The sequence below is a fragment of the Meriones unguiculatus genome, chromosome 14, assembly GCF_030254825.1.
Source record: "Meriones unguiculatus strain TT.TT164.6M chromosome 14, Bangor_MerUng_6.1, whole genome shotgun sequence".
Lineage (NCBI taxonomy): Eukaryota > Metazoa > Chordata > Mammalia > Rodentia > Muridae > Meriones > Meriones unguiculatus.
In genome coordinates, this window is record NC_083361.1 from 49,066,999 (window position 1) to 49,081,795 (window position 14,797).

The 14,797-nt window shown below is 41.1% G+C and overlaps 4 non-coding genes across 4 annotated transcripts; all 4 read right to left on the reverse strand.

The window, feature by feature from the left end:
- Positions 1-2,069: 2,069 nt before the first annotated feature.
- On the reverse strand, positions 2,070-2,134 carry LOC132647332 (small nucleolar RNA SNORD109A). Its single transcript, XR_009585700.1, has one exon. It is a non-coding gene; the product is annotated as a small nucleolar RNA SNORD109A (small nucleolar RNA).
- A 3,526-nt stretch (positions 2,135-5,660) lies between these two features.
- Positions 5,661-5,725, reverse strand: LOC132647591 (small nucleolar RNA SNORD109A). Its single transcript, XR_009585938.1, has one exon. It is a non-coding gene; the product is annotated as a small nucleolar RNA SNORD109A (small nucleolar RNA).
- Positions 5,726-9,255: 3,530 nt separating this feature from the next.
- Positions 9,256-9,320, reverse strand: LOC132647649 (small nucleolar RNA SNORD109A). Its single transcript, XR_009585995.1, has one exon. It is a non-coding gene; the product is annotated as a small nucleolar RNA SNORD109A (small nucleolar RNA).
- Positions 9,321-12,865: 3,545 nt separating this feature from the next.
- Positions 12,866-12,930, reverse strand: LOC132647650 (small nucleolar RNA SNORD109A). The gene has a single exon (XR_009585996.1). It is a non-coding gene; the product is annotated as a small nucleolar RNA SNORD109A (small nucleolar RNA).
- Positions 12,931-14,797: the final 1,867 nt, after the last annotated feature.

Here is a 14,797-nt window from a genome sequence, read left to right on the forward strand (position 1 = left end):
CATGGAGTTAGTCAATTGGCATGGAGCACGTCTCGCCCCTGGGGGCAATGGTCTCCTGAACTTACTCAGACCTCGGACACCACCACTGCTAGTTCTAGAACTGACGCAGGATGTTCCAACGAGGGGTTAAGGCTTCTCATAATATTTCCTATAAGCCCACACCTGTTTGTCTATATCCCTTATTTTTATTCATTATTAGCCAGATAGAGTCAAGTAATTGTGGTAATGATACTTGCTTTTTTGCCCAATGCTGGAATGCTAGTAAATTTAGGTATGCCCTGGTTACTCGCATGCCTCGCTGGGTGCCTGTGCCCATTGATGCCCCTCACGCTATGACTCTCTTCAGACAGAAAAGGGATCTTGGAACTACAGCCACCATTGTTACTACCATCTCATTGACAGCTGTTGGAGCTACCACCAGGGCATTAGCCATGAGTCATACTGTACAGTATGGTCATTCTTATCTCCTGGTTTCTCAAAGTCAAAATGAACAAGTTGCACAGAGGTGAAAGTCAGTAAGCCCTATGGTATCTTTGAGATTTCAGGGTGTCATTGAAATTTGTCCTCTGTGCATGGAATTCTCTCATGTTTATCCAACAGAGTGTTCCATAATTGACTTTAGATTTCTTCCCTGCCATGCAACCTCATTTTGGAAGAGAGGGGATTCCAAAGGTGCCTTTTTGTCTATATGTATGTTACCATGTATCGATTCATGGAACTCAAGTATTCCACTTGGAAGAGAGTTGGAATCATCTACCATGCTTCAGGTTAAATCTGATGAAAAGAAGATGTTTTCTACTCACTAACTGACTAGCCCGTGGTCAAATACTCATGGGTTGCTTTTTATCGAGTATGTTGTACTACAAATCTGAGATTACATGATGTCCTTGATTGGATATTCAAGCGTCAACCATGGCTTTAGAAATTGTGTATCCAGCAAGTGTTACCAAAAGTCCTATGCTCCTGCTTCCTAAAAGTCTGTTAGTAGTAAGATATATATATGTATATATATATATATTTATATATATGTGTGTGTGTGTGTGTGTCAGTTCTGAATTAATTGTGTTCATCATGAGGATATTAAGAAGATTCAGTGTGTGGTTCTTTCTTGTTTCATTGGAGAGTTAGTGTGTCTGCTCCATTATCAGGACTGTGGGTCTACCAGCTAGCAACATGTTCTATAGACGTATCTTTCCTTTGTTTTTTAAAGGAATAGTTGTTTTCATAGATATTGGGTAACACGCAAATTTTGTTAAAAGAGATGATTTGCATCTGTGTGAGTGCAGCAATAAGAGGATGAATGTACCAAGGAGGAAAATAGAAACAAAAACAACGAATAACAGAAAGCAAAGCCCAATTGTCATTTCTCATGATGGATCAACTGAGAGGGTTTCCATGCGAGAGAGAGATAGGTAAACACAACATGCTCTGGAATATTTTGGCAGCTAAGACATACTTGATGAACACCAATAAAACTAGGGAATGTCTCAAACAGGTGCCCTGGCTTATCACCTAGCCATTATTATCTAGAATTTACCCAGGCTCCAACAGGAAAGATCATTTCAAATTTCCCTCTATATAAATTGAATGGTCCTGGAATTATTTGTTATACGTCAGCCTTTACACAACTTTGGGTAAATGGCGAGGGCAGTTATTGTCCTCCAATATTCTTGGGACTACTGGCATGATCCATAACATCCCCTCCTGACACTTTACTACATATGTGCAAGGGTACATCGACCGAGACTAGGAATGAGCAGCACGTTCGAATTCATCAGTTCCTAGATAGTTTTTGAGTACGTCATTTGCACCTACAGTCATCTCTACCTGATATTTGTGCCTATTCCTATAGTAAAGGCTCTCTCCCTATCACTTGAAATCATTTCAATCTCTTGGAAAATAGAACGCAATGAAGAATGTATCAAACCATGTATGGGTACTGTTATGAGGCCTTTTTCGAAAAATCTCAGAATCTGATGCCAAACTGCACAGTTCTCATCCTCTCTGAAGAGGGAAGAGTGCCAGGCAGACTCTGAAATCCTCATGGGTCTCACACGGACCTCATATCTGGACCTCATATCGCATCTGTTCTAGTCAGTCAACGTCCTCAGATACCTGTTGTCATCATAGATCCAGAAAGGCCTTTGATAAACACATGAGTTTTCACCTACCAAATGAAACCCCAGAGAGCTAGACTCCTGGGCCTTGACAAGGAAGTTCAAAACTGAGCAGGAGGCATGTAGCTCATTCTATCAAAGGTGGTGGGGAAACACAGAGGACAGGATTAAAGAGCCTTTCCCCTTTGACCCCATATGAGAAAAATAGAGGTCAAAACATTGCATTCGGTGGGTGTCACTGCCCCCAAATCGGGTGCCTCTCAATGTTCCCTGAACTTCTGTACTTAACCTTTACAACAGAGATTTTGGCAAGAATAGAGAAAACATTCAAGTAAGCAAAATGACTTTGTTCCTATCTAGATAAGATTTTTTCAACATCCTAATTTGCGGTTTTGATTCTATGCTCTTCCTCTTTACCCTCCTTTAGGATTCTTCCTCCTGTTCCCTGTCTTCCATGTATGTTCCTCTCTATCTTTCAGTGCCCAGTATTGAGCCTTCCAGTTGTCCTGCAATTGTCAATGCTCTGGAGGATTTTGTGATGTATGTCACATGACCACCAGCTCGTTCCATATTTCCTTGGACACAAACTGGAACAGAGAAACCAAGCTACATTTTGATCCATATATATCACCAGGTATCCCAAAGGACATTGACAGGGACAGGAGTTGGATTCTGTGTGCCTGATTCCTGAACCTGCTCTTCTTATCACCTCTCATGTCATGTTTCTTCAAATGAACTCAAAACCACCCAGTTTCCAAGATGAAGGGAGGCATTGCATTTAATACCAAAAATATTCTTAGTTTTGTTTTGTTTTGTTTTTTCTGACAATGGAAAACTAGATTTCTGGCTCAACATAATCCATAATCATTTATAAAAAGAATAATTATGGTTCATTATCAGCTCTGTTTGGGGCTACGAAAACTTTACGGCAATTCACCTGAATTTTGGAGGGCAGATTGCAAGTTTCCATGCTACTTACAAGGACTTGAAAATACATTGGTCGCTCTCTTAGTATCCACGCCAGAGGAACAAGGATAGATGAAATTTGTGAGGGTTATTGTTCTGTGCTCTAGGGGTCTAGACTCCTAACACCCTATCATCTTCCTTTGAGTTCCAACCTGCCAGGGCAGAAATAAGAGTTTAATTCTTTGAGCTTGAATGTCGATAAGGGAAGGAGCTGGGAAAAGACTTTTCTTAGTATTTCTGGATATATTATTTAGAATTGGAAGCTTCAATGGTAGCTTCAAAAGAAAGTCAAATATGCCAATAACTTCACCCAACTGTTGGTTTTCCAAATGCACCTCAACATGCTAATGGTAATAGGTAGTATCCTTGCTTGGGTTGGGACTACCTAGCTAAGTCCCCTACAATGCAAAGGCCATAACAAGTGTTCCACCAGCAAGAGGCAAGATGAAGCCTAGGTTGTTTAGCCATAAGAGGGAAGTCAAATGATTCTCATCTCTAGAGGTACACAGTAGGTAAATATTTAGTCAGCCGAGACTGCAGCCTGCCTACAAACAAAAGACACCATGGGAAGCAGCGTCACTGCTTACCTGTCCTGCCAAAAGGGAAGCACCTCTCCAAGTTTTAACCTGCAACATAATAAGTATGAAGGTTATCAGAAAAGAAAATGCGTCTAGGCAACCTTGACTTTCTAAAGTTTCCCGACCTTCAAGTCTGCCAGCCGTTCAGTATTTCCCAGAACCAACTATTGAATTCATTTCCTCCCTTCCAATCCCCTCAGATTTTAGCCACTGTGGCAAAAATTTCTCTTCTTCTGATGGCTTCCTCAAAAGCTGTCTGTGAGAGCATCTTTGCGAGTGCCAGCAGACACAGTATGGATGCCTCTCAGTGGGCAGCAAGGAAGTTCAACAAAGCAAAGAAGAGGCACTGCCTATAGCATTGCAGTATGGTCATTCTTAACTCCTCCTCGTTTCTCAAAGTCAAAACGAACAAGTTGCACAGAGGTGAAAGTCAGTAAGCCCTATGGTATCTTTGAGATTTCAGGGTGTCATTGAAATTTATCCTCTGTGCATGGAATTCTTTCATTGTTTATCCAACAGAGTATTCCATAATTAACTTTAGATTTCTTCCATGCCATGCAACCTCATCTTGGATGAGAGGGGAATCCAAAGGTGCCTTTTTGTCTACATGTATGTTACCATGTCTCGATTCACGGAACTCAAGTCTTCCACTTGGAAGAGCGTTGGAATCATCTACCATGCTTCAGGTTAAATCTGATGAAAAGAAGATGTTTTGTATGCACTAACTGACTAGCCTGTGGTCAAATACTCATGGGTTGCTTTTTAATAAAATATGTTGTACTACACATCTGAGATTACATGATGTCCTTGATTGGATATTCAAGTTTCAACCATGGTTGTAGAAATTGTGTATCCAGCAAGAGTTACCGAGAGTCCTATCCTCCTGCTTCCTAAAAGTCTGTTAGTAGTAAGATATATATATATATATATATATATATATATATATATATATATATATATATCTGTGTGTGTGTGTCAGTTCTGAATTAATTATGTTCATCATGAGGATATTAAGAAGATTCAGTGTGTAGTTCGTTCTTGTTTCATTGGAGAGTTAGCGTGTCTGCTCCATTATCAGGACTGTGGGTCTACCAGCTAGCAACATGTTCTTTAGAAATATCTTTCCTTGTTTTTTAAAGGAATAGTTGTTTTCATAGATCTTGGGTAACACGCAAATTTTGTTAGAAGAGATGATGTGCATCTGTGTGAGAGCTGCAATAAGAGGAAGAATGTACACAGGTGGAAAACAGAAACAACAACAAGAAATAACAGAAAGCAAAGCCGAATTGTCATTTCCATGATGGATCAACTGAGATGGTTTCCATGCGAGAGAGAGAGATAGGTAAACACAACATGCTCTGGAAGATTTTGGCAGCTAAGACAGAATTGAAGAACAACAATAAAACTATTGAATGTCTCAAACAGGTGCCCTGGCTTATCACCTAGCCATTATTATCTAGAATTTACCCAGCCTCCAACAGGAAAGACCATTTCAATTTTCCCTCTATCTAAATTGAATGATCCTGGAATTATTTGTTATACGTCAGCCTTTACACAACTTTGGGTAAAGGGCGAGGGCAGTCATTGTCCTCCAATATTCTTGGGACTACTGGCATGAGCCATAAAATCCGCTCCTGACACTTTACCACATATGTGCAAGGGTACATCGACCGAGACTAGGAATGAGCAGCACGTTCGAATTCATCAGTTCTTAGATATTTTTTGAGTATATCATTTGCACCTACAGTCATCTCTACCTGATATATGTGCCTACTCCTATAGTAAAGGCTGTCTCCCTATCACTTGGAATCATTTCAATCTCTTTGAAAATAGAAAGCAATGAAGAAAGTATCAAACCAAGTATGGGTACTGTTATGAGGCCTTTTTCGAAAAATCTCAGAATCTGATGCCAAACTGCACAGTTCTCATCCTCTCTGAAGAGGGAAGAGTGCCAGGCAGGCTCTGAAATCCTCATGGGTCTCACGAGGTCCTCATATCTGGACCTCAGATTACATCTGCTCAAGTCAGTCAACATCCTCAGATACCTGTTGTCATCATAGATCCAGAAAGGCCTTCGCTCAACACATGAGTTTTCACCTACCAAGTGAAACCCCAGAGAGCTAGACTCCTGGGCCTTGACAAGAAAGTTCAAAACTGTGCAGGAGGCATGTAGCTCATTCTGTCAAAGGTGGTGGGGAAACACAGTGACAGGATTGAAGAGCCTTTCCCCTCTGACACCTTATGAGAAAAATAGAGGTCAAAACATTGCATTTGGTCGGTGTCACTGGCCCCAAGTCGGGTAGCTGTGAATGTTCCCTGAAATTATGTACTTAATCTTTACAACAGAGATTTTGGTAAGAATAGAGAAAACATTCAAGTAAGCAAAATGACTTTGTTCCTATCTAGATAAGATTTTGTCAACATCCTAATTTGCGGTTTTGATTCTATGCTCTTCCTCTTAACCCTACTTTAGGATTCCTCCTCCTGTTCCTTTCTTCCATGTATGTTCCTCTCCATCTTACAGTGCCCAGTATTGAGCCTTCCAGTTGTCCTGCAATTGTCAATGCTCTGGAGGATTTTGTGATGTATGTCACATGACCACAAGCTCGTTCCATATTTCCTTGGACAACAAATTGGAACACACAAGCCAAGCTACATTTTGGTCCATATACATTTCCAGGTATCCCACAGGACATTGACAGGGACAGGAGTTGGGTTCTGTGTTCCTGATTCCTGAACCTTCTCTTCTTATCACCTCTCATGTCATGTTTCTTCAAATGAACTCAACACCACCCAGGTTCCAAGATGAAGGAAGGCATTGCATTTAATACCAAAAATATTCTTAGTTTTGTTTTGTTTTGTTCTGACAATGGACAACTAGATTTCTGGCTCAACATAATCCATAATCATTTATAAAAAGAATAAATATGGTTCATTGTCAGCTCTGTTTGGGTTTTTGAAAACTTTATGGCAATTCACCTGAATTTTAGAGGGCAAGATTGCATGTTTCCATGCTACTTACAAGGAAGTGAAAACGCATGGGTTGCTCTCTTAGTATCCACGCCAGAGGATCAATGATAGATGAAATTTGTGAGGGTTATTGTTCTGTGCTCTAGGGGTCTAGACTCCTAACACCCTATCATCTTCCTTTGGGTTCCACACCTGTCAGGGCAGAAAGAAGAGTTTAATTCTTTGAGCTTGAATGTCCATAAGGGAAGGAGCTGGGAGAAGGCTTTTCTTAGTACTTCTGGATATATTATTTAGAATTGGAAGCTTCAAGGGTAGCTACAAAAGAAAGTCACATAGTCCAATAACTTCACCCAACTAATGGTTTTCCAAATGCACCTCAACATACTTATGGTATTAGGTAGTATCCTTGTCACTTGCTTGGGTTGGGACTACCTAGCTAAGTCCCCTACAATGCCAGGGCCATAACAAGTGTTCCACCAGCAAGAGGCAAGATGAAGCCTAGGTTGTTTAGCCATAAGAGGGACGTCAAATGATTCTCATCTCTAGAGGTACACAGTAGGTAAATATTTAGTCAGCCGAGACTGCAGCCTGCCTACAAACAAAAGACACCATGGGAAGCAGCGTCACTGCTTACCTGTCCTGCCAGAAGGGAAGCACCTCTCCAAGTTTTAGCCTGCAACATAATAAGTATGAAGGTTATCAGAAAAGGAAATGCGTCTAGGCAACCTTGACTTTCTAAAGTGTCCCGACCTTCAAGTCTGCCAGCTGTTCAGTATTTCCCAGAACCAACTATTGAATTCATTTCCTCCCTTCCAATCCCCTCAGATTTTAGCCACTGGGGCAAAAATTTTCTTCTTCTGATGGCTTCCTCAAAAGCTGTCTGTGAGAGCATCTTTGCCAGTGCCAGCAGACACAGTGTGGACGCCTCTCAGTGGGCAGCAAGGAAGTTCAACAAAGCAAAGAAGAGGCACTGCCTATAGCATTGCAGTATGGTCATTCTTAACTCCTCCTCGTTTCTCAAAGTAAAAACGAACAAGTAGCACAGAGGTGAAAGTCAGTAAGCCCTATGGTATCTTTGAGATTTCAGGGTGTCATTGAAATTTATGCTCTGTGCATGGAATTCTTTCCTTGTTTATCCAACAGAGTATTCCATAATTAACTTTAGATTTCTTCCATGCCATGCAACCTCATCTTGGAAGAGAGGGGAATCCAAAGGTGCCTTTTTGTCTACATGTATGTTACCATGTCTCGATTCTTGGAACTCAAGTCTTCCACTTGGAAGAGCGTTGGAATCATCTACCATGCTTCAGGTTAAATCTGATGAAAAGAAGATGTTTTGTACGCACTAACTGACTAGCCTGTTGTCAAATACTCATGGGTTGCTTTTTAATAGAGTATGTTGTACTACACATCTGAGATTACATGATGTCCTTGATTGGATATTCAAGTTTCAACCATGGTTGTAGAAATTGTGTATCCAGCAAGAGTTACCAAGAGTCCTATCCTCCTGCTTCCTAAATGTCTGTTAGTAGTAAGATATATATATATATATATATATATATATATATATATATATATATATCTGTGTGTGTATGTGTGTGTCAGTTCTGAATTAATTATGTTCATCATGAGGATATTAAGAAGATTCAGTGTGTGGTTCGTTCTTGTTTCATTGGAGAGTTAGCGTGTCTGCTCCATTATCAGGACTGTGGGTCTACCAGCTAGCAACATGTTCTTTAGAAATATCTTTCCTTGTTTTTTAAAGGAATAGTTGTTTTCATACATCTTGGGTAACACGCAAATTTTGTTAGAAGAGATGATGTGCATCTGTGTGAGAGCTGCACTAAGAGGAAGAATGTACGCAGGTGGAAAACAGAAACAACAACAAGAAATAACAGAAAGCAAAGCCCAATTGTCATTTCCATGATGGATCACCTGAGATGGTTTCCATGCGAGAGAGAGAGATAGGTAAACACAACATGCTCTGGAAGATTTTGGCAGCTAAGACAGAATTGAAGAACACCAATAAAACTAGGGAATGTCTCAAACAGGTGCCCTGGCTTATCACCTAGCCATTATTATCTAGAATTTACCCAGCCTCCAACAGGAAAGACCATTTCAATTTTCCCTCTATCTAAATTGAATGATCCTGGAATTATTTGTTATACGTCAGCCTTTACACAACTTTGGGTAAAGGGCGAGGGCAGTCATTGTCCTCCAATATTCTTGGGACTACTGGCATGAGCCATAAAATCCGCTCCTGACACTTTACCACATATGTGCAAGGGTACATCGACCGAGACTAGGAATGAGCACCACGTTCGAATTCATCAGTTCTTAGATATTTTTTGAGTATATCATTTGCACCTACAGTCATCTCTACCTGATATATGTGCCTACTCCTATAGTAAAGGCTGTCTCCCTATCACTTGGAATCATTTCAATCTCTTTGAAAATAGAAAGCAATGAAGAAAGTATCAAACCAAGTATGGGTACTGTTATGAGGCCTTTTTCGAAAAATCTCAGAATCTGATGCCAAACTGCACAGTTCTCATCCTCTTTGAAGAGGAAGAGTGCCAGGCAGGCTCTGAAATCCTCATGGGTCTCACGAGGTCCTCATATCTGGACCTCAGATTACATCTGCTCAAGTCAGTCAACGTCCTCAGATACCTGTTGTCATCATAGATCCAGAAAGGCCTTCGCTCAACACATGAGTTTTCACCTACCAAGTGAAACCCCAGAGAGCTAGACTCCTGGGCCTTGACAAGGAAGTTCAAAACTGTGCAGGAGGCATGTAGCTCATTCTGTCAAAGGTGGTGGGGAAACACAGTGACAGGATTGAAGAGCCTTTCCCCTCTGACACCATATGAGAAAAATAGAGGTCAAAACATTGCATTTGGTCGGTGTCACTGGCCCCAAGTCAGGTAGCTGTGAATGTTCCCTGAAATTATGTACTTAATCTTTACAACAGAGATTTTGGTAAGAATAGAGAAAACATTCAAGTAAGCAAAATGACTTTGTTCCTATCTAGATAAGATTTTTTCAACATCCTAATTTGCGGTTTTGATTCTATGCTCTTCCTCTTAACCCTACTTTAGGATTCCTCCTCCTGTTCCTTTCTTCCATGTATGTTCCTCTCCATCTTACAGTGCCCAGTATTGAGCCTTCCAGTTGTCCTGCAATTGTCAATGCTCTGGAGGATTTTGTGATGTATGTCACATGACCACCAGCTCGTTCCATATTTCCTTGGACAACAAATTGGAACACACAAGCCAAGCTACATTTTGGTCCATATACATTTCCAGGTATCCCACAGGACATTGACAGGGACAGGAGTTGGGTTCTGTGTTCCTGGTTCCTGAACCTTCTCTTCTTATCACCTCTCATGTCATGTTTCTTCAAATGAACTCAAATCCACCCAGTTTCCAAGATGAAGGAAGGCATTGCATTTAATACCAAAAATGTTCTTCGTTTTGTTTTGTTTTGTTTTGATTTGATTTTTTTCCGACAATGGACAACTAGATTTCTGGCTCAACATAATCCATAATCATTTATAAAAAGAATAATTATGGTTCATTGTCAGCTCTGTTTGGGGCTGCGAAAACTTTATGGCAATTCACCTGAATTTTAGAGGGCAAGATTGCAAGTTTCCATGCTACTTACAAGGACGTGAAAACGCATGGGTTGCTCTCTTAGTATCCACGCCAGAGGATCAAGGATAGATGAAATTTGTGAGGATTATTGTTCTGTGCTCTAGGGGTCTAGACTCCTAACACCCTATCATCTTCCTTTGGGTTCCACACCTGTCAGGGCAGAAAGAAGAGTTTAATTCTTTGAGCTTGAATGTCCATAAGGGAAGGAGCTGGGAGAAGGCTTTTCTTAATACTTCTGGATATATTATTTAGAATTGGAAGCTTCAAGGGTAGCTACAAAAGAAAGTCACATAGTCCAATAACTTCACCCAACTAATGGTTTTCCAAATGCACATCAACATACTAATGGTATTAGGTAGTATCCTTGTCACTTGCTTGGGTTGGGACTACCTAGCTAAGTCCCCTACAATGCCAGGGCCATAACAAGTGTTCCACCAGCAAGAGGCAAGATGAAGCCTAGGTTGTTTAGCCATAAGAGGGACGTCAAATGATTCTCATCTCTAGAGGTACACAGTAGGTAAATATTTAGTCAGCCGAGACTGCAGCCTGCCTACAAACAAAAGACACCATGGGAAGCAGCGTCACTGCTTACCTGTCCTGCCAGAAGGGAAGCACCTCTCCAAGTTTTAGCCTGCAACATAATAAGTATGAAGGTTATCAGAAAAGGAAATGCGTCTAGGCAACCTTGACTTTCTAAAGTGTCCCGACCTTCAAGTCTACCAGCCGTTCAGTATTTCCCAGAACCAACTATTGAATTCATTTCCTCCCTTCCAATCCCCTCAGATTTTAGCCACTGTGGCAAAAATTTTCTTCTTCTGATGGCTTCCTCAAAAGCTGTCTGTGAGAGCATCTTTGCCAGTGCCAGCAGACACAGTGTGGACGCCTCTCAGTGGGCAGCAAGGAAGTTCAACAAAGCAAAGAAGAGGCACTGCCTATAGCATTGCAGTATGGTCATTCTTAACTCCTCTTCGTTTCTCAAAGTAAAAACGAACAAGTAGCAAAGAGGTGAAAGTCAGTAAGCCCTATGGTATCTTTGAGATTTCAGGGTGTCATTGAAATTTATGCTCTGTGCATGGAATTCTTTCCTTGTTTATCCAAAAGAGTATTCCATAATTGACTTTAGATTTCTTCCATGCCATGCAACCTCATCTTGGAAGAGAGGGGAATCCAAAGGTGCCTTTTTGTCTACATGTATGTTACCATGTCTCGATTCATGGAACTCAAGTCTTCCACTTGGAAGAGCATTGGAATCATCTACCATGCTTCAGGTTAAATCTCATGAAAAGAAGATGTTTTGTACGCACTAACTGACTAGCCTGTTGTCAAATACTCATGGGTTGCTTTTTAATAGAGTATGTTGTACTACACATCTGAGATTACATGATGTCCTTGATTGGATATTCAAGTTTCAACCATGGTTGTAGAAATTGTGTATCCAGCAAGAGTTACCAAGAGTCCTATCCTCCTGCTTCCTAAATGTCTGTTAGTAGTAAGATATATATATATATGTGTGTGTGTGTGTGTGTGTGTGTGTGTGTGTGTGTGTGTGTGTGTGTGTCAGTTCTGAATTAGTTATGTTCATCATGAGGATATTAAGAAGATTCAGTGTGTGGTTCGTTCTTGTTTCATTGGAGAGTTAGCGTGTCTGCTCCATTATCAGGACTGTGGGTCTACCAGCTAGCAACATGTTCTTTAGAAATATCTTTCCTTGTTTTTTAAAGGAATAGTTGTTTTCATAGATCTTGGGTAACACGAAAATTTTGTTAGAAGAGATGATGTGCATCTGTGTGAGAGCTGCAATAAGAGGAAGAATGTACGCAGGTGGAAAACAGAAACAACAGCAAGAAATAACAGAAAGCAAAGCCCAATTGTCATTTCCATGATGGATCAACTGAGATGGTTTCCATGCGAGAGAGAGAGATAGGTAAACACAACATGCTCTGGAAGATTTTGGCAGCTATGGCATAATTGAAGAACACCAATAAACCTAGGGAATGTCTCAAACAGGTGCCCTGGCTTATCACCTAGCCATTATTATCTAGAATTTACCCAGCCTCCAACAGGAAAGACCATTTCAATTTTCCCTCTATATAAATTGAATGATCCTGGAATTATTTGTTTTACGTCAGCCTTTACACAACATTGGGTAAAGGGCGAGGGCAGTCATTGTCCTCCAATATTCTTGGTACTCCTGGCATGAGCCATAAAATCCGCTCCTGACACTTTACCACATATGTGCAAGGGTACATCGACCGAGACTAGGAATGAGCACCACGTTCGAATTCATCAGTTCTTAGATATTTTTTGAGTATATCATTTGCACCTTCAGTCATCTCTACCTGATATATGTGCCTACTCCTATAGTAAAGGCTGTCTCCCTATCACTTGGAATCATTTCAATCTCTTTGAAAATAGAAAGCAATGAAGAATGTATCAAACCAAGTATGGGTACTGCTATGAGGCCTTTTTCGAAAAATCTCAGAATCTGATGCCAAACTGCACAGTTCTCATCCTCTCTGAAGAGGGAAGAGTGCCAGGCAGGCTCTGAACTCCTCATGGGTCTCATAAGGACCTCATATCTGGACCTCAGATTACATCTGCTCAAGTCAGTCAACGTCCTCAGATACCTGTTGTCATCATAGATCCAGAAAGGCCTTCGCTCAACACATGAGTTTTCACCTACCAAGTGAAACCCCAGAGAGCTAGACTCCTGGGCCTTGACAAGAAAGTTCAAAACTGTGCAGGAGGCATGTAGCACATTCTGTCAAAGGTGGTGGGGAAACACAGTGACAGGATTGAAGAGCCTTTCCCCTCTGACACCATATGAGAAAAATAGAGGTCAAAACATTGCATTTGGTGGGTATCACTGGCCCCAAATCGGGTAGCTGTGAATGTTCCCTGAACTTATGTACTTAATCTTTACAACAGAGATTTTGGTAAGAATAGAGAAAACATTCAAGTAAGCAAAATGACTTTGTTCCTATCTAGATAAGATTTTTTCAACATCCTAATTTGCGGTTTTGATTCTATGCTCTTCCTCTTAACCCTACTTTAGGATTCCTCCTCCTGTTCCTTTCTTCCATGTATGTTCCTCTCCATCTTACAGTGGCCAGTATTGAGCCTTCCAGTTGTCCTGCAATTGTCAATGCTCTGGAGGATTTTGTGATGTATGTCACATGACCACCAGCTCGTTTCATATTTCCTTGGACAACAAATTGGAACACACAAGCCAAGCTACATTTTGGTCCATATACATTTCCAGGTATCCCACAGGACATTGACAGGGACAGGAGTTGGGTTCTGTGTTCCTGATTCCTGAACCTTCTCTTCTTATCACCTCTCATGTCATGTTTCTTCAAATGAACTCAAATCCACCCAGTTTCCAAGATGAAAGAAGGCATTGCATTTAATACCAAAAATATTCTTCGTTTTGTTTTGTTTTGTTTTGATTTTTCCAACAATGGACAACTAGATTTCTGGCTCAACATAATCCATAATCATTTATAAAAAGAATAATTATGGTTCATTGTCAGCTCTGTTTGGGGCTGCGAAAACTTTATGGCAATTCACCTGAATTTTAGAGGGCAAGATTGCAAGTTTCCATGCTACTTACAAGGACGTGAAAACGCATGGGTTGCTCTCTTAGTATCCACGCCAGAGGATCAAGGATAGATGAAATTTGTGAGGGTTATTGTTCTGTGCTCTAGGGGTCTAGACTCCTAACACCCTATCATCTTCCTTTGGGTTCCACACCTGTCAGGGCAGAAAGAAGAGTTTAATTCTTTGAGCTTGAATGTCCATAAGGGAAGGACCTGGGAGAAGGCTTTTCTTAGTACTTCTGGATATATTATTTAGAATTGGAAGCTTCAAGGGTAGCTACAAAAGAAAGTCACATAGTCCAATAACTTCACCCAACTGTTGGTTTTCCAAATGCACCTCAACATACTAATGGTATTAGGTAGTATCCTTGTCACTTGCTTGGGTTGGGACTACCTAGCTAAGTCCCCTACAATGCCAGGGCCATAACAAGTGTTCCACCAGCAAGAGGCAAGATGAAGCCTAGGTTGTGTAGCCATCAGAGGGACGTCAAATGATTCTCATCTGTAGAGGTACACAGTAGGTAAATATTTAGTCAGCCGAGACTGCAGCCTGCCTACAAACAAAAGACACCATGGGAAGCAGCGTCACTGCTTACCTGTCCTGCCAGAAGGGAAGCACCTCTCCAAGTTTTAGCCTGCAACATAATAAGTATGAAGGTTATCAGAAAAGGAAATGCGTCTAGGCAACCTTGACTTTCTAAAGTGTCCCGACCTTCAAGTCTGCCAGCCGTTCAATATTTCCCAGAACCAACTATTGAATTCTTTTCCTCCCTTCCAATCCCCTCAGATTTTAGCCACTGTGGGAAAAATTTCTCTTCTTCTGATGGCTTCCTCAAAAGCTGTCTGTGAGAGCATCTTTGCCAGTGCCAGCAGACACAGTGTGGACGCCTCTCAGTGGGCAGCAAGGAAGTTCA